Consider the following 7,072-nt stretch of genomic DNA (forward strand, 5'->3'; position numbering starts at 1 on the left):
CCGCCCGCCTCGGCCTCCCAAAGTGCTGGGATTACAGGTGTGAGCCACTGCAGCCGGCCGCAGCCTGCCATAAGTCTTAAAGCCACAAGGAAAGGAACTGCTGAGAACTGGAGTGAGCTTGGAAGTGGACCCTTCCCCAGTCAAGCCTCTAAATGAGAGCCCAGCCCTGACCAAGACCTTGATTGCAGTCTTAAGAGGACCCAGCTAAACTGTGCCTTGACATGAAAAACTACGAGATAGTAAATGTGAGTCATTTTAAGCCATTTAGTTGTGGCAGCCTAGTAAAGGAATACACCTCCTCAGCACTTCAACCCCTTTCACTTGTATTCAGCATTCTTGGTCTCCCATATGTCACTCCCTCTACCTGGATTGTTCCCTCTCCTTCTTCACTTCACTTTTGCCTAGCTAACTCTTTCAGGTTTTAACTGAATTGTTACTTCCTTTGGAAAGATTCTCTTAACCTCCATTTTGGAGATTTTCTTCCTTGAAAATTTGGATTGACAAAGTAGACACATTGGTTTTAAGTCATCCTCATAAGATGTGAAAAATTCCCACATAAGATTTTTTTTCCTAAAGGAATCATGAAATGATTAACTAAAATTTAATATGCACGTAAAGGTTATTTTGGTTACTGTTGTGAATGCTAACACCTCAACCAAGTCTGTAGTTTAAAATGATAATATACTTGAATCTCTATTATTTAAAGTTTTAAAAGACTGTCTCAAAATTGATATAACAATCTCCCTAAGGTTATTTAGTGAGCGTGTGCTCTCATAATTTATATTAACTACCAATCTACTTTCATATTTAACTATCTGGAAGTTAAGTTTTATGGAGATAAATTTAACAGTTCTTATAACCAGCATTATTGTATTTTATTCTTGCAAGAATATACATTTATTTTTCAATGGATTGATAGAACTAAAATATATAGAACGTAAGAGATTTTCTCTCCAGTTTTATCTAGAATGCTTAACTATGTTTTAAAGTGAATATTAAAATATTAATAACTCCAAATGACTTCCATTATTCATATTACTGTCATTATTATGCAGTAGCCTAAGTGATCACCTGATCATTGATCATGCACAAGTTTAAGAATGTCAGAAATAATGGTTTTGGTAGATTGCATTATTTGTTAAAAATTATTCATTTCTTCCCCACCCTATAGGTAGAGTATACCTTACTATCCAATTGTCCTTAGGACTGGCTAGTCAGTGATTTGCTTTAGTCAATAGAATGTAAGTAGATGTGATGTGCAGACTCTAGGATGGTCTCCATGTTCCTCACCTCCTGGTATTCATGCCCTGGTACAATCCTCTCCCCTTGAGTGTGATGGGACCTGTGATGTGCTTCTAAGCGACAGAATATGGCAAAGGTGATAAAATGTCTAATTTGTGATTATATTACATTCTATAAGATATAGTCTTACTATCAGACTCACTTTAGAGACTCTCCTTACTAGCTTGATGAAGTAAGCAGCCATGTTGTCATATTATAAGAAACTGTGGCAAGGCTTCTAGGAACTCTGAGCAGCATCTAGGAACTGCAGGCAGCCACTAGGAGGTGAGGGTGGCCTTTAGGATCTGAAGGTAATCTTCAGCTGATAGTCAGAAAGCAGTGCCCTCAGCTCTACAGTCACAAGAAAATGTATCTGCTAACAATATGAGTGAGCTTGGAAGTGGATTCTTCCACAGTCAAGCGTTCAGATGAGATTGCAGCCTGGTTGACACTCTGACTGCAGCTTTGTGAAACTGTTAAGTAGAGGACACAGTTAAGTCATGCCCAGACTTCTGACCCACAGAAACTGTTAGGTAATAAATATGTGTTGTTGTAAGCTACTGAGTTTGTGGTAATGTTGCAATAGAAAACTAATACAATGGGCATGATACACCCTACATAAGAGCAGCCATTTAAATACCCTCTCATGGTTTGGCTCTGTCTCTCTTGAACTTTTGATTTCCAAAAGTAGAAACATGTGCCCAAGAGAGTGGGAGTTCTTTCATCTTCAGTCCCTGAATTAGAAGATTCATGATGCTACCTGAATCCAGCCAAGGCCAGCAAAGTTGTAGCTAGCCATTAGCCTTCATGTGAGATGAAAAGAAAATGTTTGTTGTTGCAAACCACTGAAAACGGAGGGTCATTGGCTGCTGCAGCAAAAGCGAAGTAATTCAATGCTGAAGAAGATATTTGGCTATTCAGTCTTTAAATATCAAAGCCAAAGCTATAAATGAATCTGAAAAGCAGGTTTGCCCAGATAATGAGGTTGAAGCCGATGTTGATACATCATTAGGCATAGATGGGCATGCACAGTCTCATAGGCAATGGAAAGGGCTTTGAAACCTATTAAAATGACCTAAACAGGAGAAGGGGTGATATAATCATATTTGAGTTTTGGCAAGATCGCCCTGGCTACAGCATGAACAACAGTCTACAGAAAGCAAGAAATGGGATAAGAAGAATAGTTAGGCTAATGATGTAGTTCAGAGGATAATAGTTGTGGAAAAATAAGTGAATAGATTTGAGACATATTTAGGAGACAAAATTGATAGGACTTGGTGATCAATTCTATATGGAAGGGGTGAGAAAGAGGAGGATGTCTGGGATTACTCTAAGACTTCTAGCTTTCCTAGTTGGTTGGAGAGGAGTATTAATCACTAAGATATAAAGAACACTAGAGGGAACCAGGTTTGGGAGGGGAAAATCAAATGTTTAATTTTGGATACATGAATATTTGGGTTTTGGGGTGTCATTGAGCCAACCAAACAGATATAAAGTTTTGGAGCTAAGAAAAAATATGAACTGGAGATATAAATTGGGGGGCCAGCTTTATATAGGAGATAAACTAACCATGGGTATGTATGATTAAGAAAGAGAGAGGGTTGGGCAAGAGCATACAGCAAGAAGAGAAGAGGGGCCTAGGACCAAGTTTTAAGAAAGTCCAACATTTAATAATTGTATTGAGGAGGATAAGCCAGTGTAAGATATCACCAGAAATATGAAGCCTACAGCAAAGCCTCCATGAATTGTTACTACCCTGTATTTCTGAAGTGTTTACTATGAGCTTGGGGCACTGTGCTAAGTGTTAGTGGTATAAATTAGTTTCTGCCCTCAAGAAGCCCACAGCCTAAAGGGAGAGACGGAAAGTATAAACAATGATCATATCCGAATACTATACACTGTTATTAGTATATCAACAGGATGTTTCTGAAGGAGGTGAAATCTGAGTTGACACCAAAGGACCCGCTGGAATTGGCTAAATAGAACTCAGGGAGTGGGGTGGTGGATTTTCAGGCAGAGGGACCAGCCTTTGTGAGTGCATAGAGAGATGAGACTGCATGACACGTTTGCAGAACCAGCTAGAGCTAAGGATGACTGTGAGAAGGTGTCAGGGGTCGTAGCTGGAGAAGCACACAGGAGACAGAACATGAAGGGCCTTATATGCAAGAATCAGGACTACAGCCTCTGGGCAGCCAAGCCAATGAGAGGGAGGTGGGCCAGTGTGCAATTTGGAGGTGAAGTTTGGAGCACGGTGTTATGCAGCTAGGCAGGGTGTTTGTTCTTCAGTTTAATAACCACCAAAATATCCTCTTTACAGAACTGATAAAAGAGCACGAGGTCACAGAGTGAGGAGGGCAGAGCTGCGTCCAAGTCTAAGGGTTTTGAGTGCCATTCCAGCAAGCTCCCAGAGACACACTCAGAGATTGTTTCAATAACAGACGTGGTTTGGGTTATCTTTTGTCAAAGCTGGAATTTTTTTTTAATAAAAGGTTTTAGTAATGGTCTGAGTTTTATGACAGGCTTATTTGATAGAACAAAATATCTACCAGCCTGTGAGAAAGTGACCAAAAGTATGTTCTAAATGCATAGTATTATCTAATTTATCCACAATCTCATTACTCTTTTCTATATGCCTCTCCTCACTCTTAGCACTGCCCACTTTTCTAAAAGAAAACTAAAGGCTCCATATTTGTAAAAGGTGCTTAAATATATAGTCATTTATGAGATTTCTAAACAGTAGCTGTTTAAATTTAGTCCAAATAAGAGTTTTATCTCAATTATAAGTTATCATTTATTGTATCTGCTGAGGTTGGTCTGCTTTTTCATCTTTATCAAATTTTAAAATGAGGAGAAATCAGGGAACAAATTGTTATTTTTTCAGCACTTTGACTTATTCACATTTAATCTAATGCATTTTCAAGCTGGAAAGATTTTTCACCCACGGCCTTTTCCCAGATTTTTTCCTTTGCAAAAAATAGAATCAACTCAACACCCAGGGAGGTGAGTTCCATTAATTATCCTTGTCAGGTAGAAAATAAGTAGCTAGGAGGAAAATGGGAATTCAAAGCCATGTTATTTTACTCTGTTAATGGCAGTAAGCAACTCCAGAATGAAGGGTCATATTGAAGAAACTTAAGCAGTTTACAAACAGAATGTGGTCTGTTAAGGTTTACACTGCTCAGGAGGAGAGGTGTTTTTGCCAGAACCCCTTAGTCTTTGGCCATGTTTGAACGTTGCACAGAATGGGCAAGATTTCCATGTGACATGAACTGATTTCTCTATCAACAGTGGAATTCAACCTTTCTGTCTAAACTACTTTCAAATCCTACCTCTTCAGTGATAGTTTATCATCTTTTGCTAGACAATTTTTTAAAAATCTCATTGCAAATCCTATTGAGAAAATATCTTTGGTGTAAATCTTTTATTGTATGTATTTAACGTGTACAAATGATGTTTTGACATCCATATACATAGTGAAATGATTGCTACAGTCATGCAAGTTAAATATGCATTTCCTCACATCATTACCCTCTTTTGCGGTAAGAGCACCTGAAATCTACTCTTAGAAAATTTCCAGTATACAATACAGCATTATTAACTATAGAACTTATGCTGTACATGAGATCTCTAGATTTATGCATCTTATGTAACTGCAACTTTGTATGCTTTGACCAACATCCTTATTTCTTCCACCTCCATGCCCCTGTGTGTTTGACTTTTTTAGCTTCTACATATGAGATTATGCAGTATTTTTCTTTCTGTGTCTGGTTTATTTCACTTAGCATAATACCCTCCGGGTTCATCCATTTTGTCATAAATAGCAGGCTTTTATCAAAAAGACAAGGGATAACAAATGTTGATGAGGGTATGGAGAAAAGGAAACCCTGGTACATTGTTGGTGAGAATGTAAATTAGTACCCCATTTTGGAAAAGAGTGTATATTACTCAAAATATTAAAAATACAAAGACCATATGATGTAGAGATTCTTCTTCTGGGTAAATACCCAAAGGAAATGAAATCAACATCTTGAAGAGATATCTACACTCTCATGTTCACTGAAACGTTATTCTCTGGCAAAAATTAATGCAAAAAATATTTTAGTTACTGCAGTAGCAAAGAGATTCATGAGTTTAGCCTATTGCACATAGCTGAGGAAATCAAGGAAGAATGTTTTGCATTGCCGTACCAGGGTAAAAAATGATTGTGTGTGTATTTCTGTATATAAAGTATTATGTAATTGTATATTTATACTTATCTATCTCTTCCATTAGGATAAAAGCCCCACGAGAGTGGGGACTTTGACTATCTTGTCCAATTCTGAATCTCTGGAGCACAAAACAAATTATTGGCACATTAGTTGAATGAATGAATGGCACTGTGCACTTAAAATCCATTTGGTTTAATTTACAAACAGCAAAAATGCTACCACGATTCTGAATTTTGATAAAATAGTGCTTAAAAATCACAGACCTGTTTTAAAGATTAAATGAGGATTTCTGCTTTTAAAACGTACATTTAGATAGAAAAATAGTGTAAGCAAAGATACGTGAAAGTGCTTAACCCAGGGTAGGAAACTCAATAACATTTAAGTTGACTTTAAGTCTAAAGATAGGTTTGAGGAGGAGTAGATGTTTTGCCTAAACCAGCCTCAAATTGGACCTTAAGTGGTCCACATGCAAAACAGTTCTTTCTCTACTGCTCTGAATGGGGTGTTTTCTTGGGAGTATAGACAGTCATCTTGAAAGCAGCCAACAGACTACATTGTTCTCATCAGATGGTAGTATTGAGCTTGCCAGAACATTTTACTTCAGTGGGGAACTTCTAAGGCTGAAACATGTTATCTGCAGGTCCAAAAATATCTTGACCTGGTGCACACAGCAGGTTAGGTAAGGAAAGGAACCGTCATCTATAGAGAACCTACCATATGAACAGCTCTACCAGAGACTTCATTTGATTCCTACTTTAGCTTTATAATAAAAGTTAACATTCATTGAGTACTTATTGTCCTAAGTACTTTGCATGGATTAACTCAATAATTCCTCACATCAACACAAGGATGTATTTTTGTTTCCACCATTTGACAGAAGAGGACATCCAGGTACAGGGAAGTTAAACATGCTCAATGTTACACAACGTGTAAGTGGTGGAGCCAGTGTGAAAACTTACATGGTGTGGGTTCCAGTGTCAAGGCTTGGAACTGCCTCCATAAGAGAAGGGTTACTATCCTCATTATTTGCTAAGGCTCAACAAATAAAGTGACTTTCAAGGTCACATTAACAGAGCTGTCTGACTCCAAAGATGAAGATGCTTTACTTTTCCTTATACTGTTCTACTTCAGTTTCACCTCAATAAAAATAAATCTAGCAGCTAACATTTATCAAATACTTACTACATGGCAGATATTATTTTAAGTGCTTCTTAAATTGAGTGAATTATCTCACTTAATCATCATAGTAACACTCTGAGGTGGGGCTTTTATTAGCCCCCTTCTGTAGATGAAGGCATTAAGGTTGAGAGGAGTCAAGTAACTTATTAAGGTGACAAAGTAAATTGGTAGAATCAGGATTTAAAACTTGGTTTATTTGCCCAGTGAGCTGAAGCTCTTATCCATTCTACCACAATATTTGCCTAGAAAGATTGCCCCTCCTTCCCAATAGTAGTACCTCTCATCTCTCTTATTTTTGCTGAAGTCTTAGTACAAGGCTGAGACTACTCTTTCTCCTTATGTTGCTGGGTCTTCCAGGTCTTCAAGGGGAAGGTTGTAATAGTAAAGTCACTCCCAAATTCAAA

Source organism: Rhinopithecus bieti, unplaced genomic scaffold (assembly GCF_001698545.2).
Source record: "Rhinopithecus bieti isolate Rb0 unplaced genomic scaffold, ASM169854v2 scaffold_76570, whole genome shotgun sequence".
NCBI classification, from domain to species: domain Eukaryota; kingdom Metazoa; phylum Chordata; class Mammalia; order Primates; family Cercopithecidae; genus Rhinopithecus; species Rhinopithecus bieti.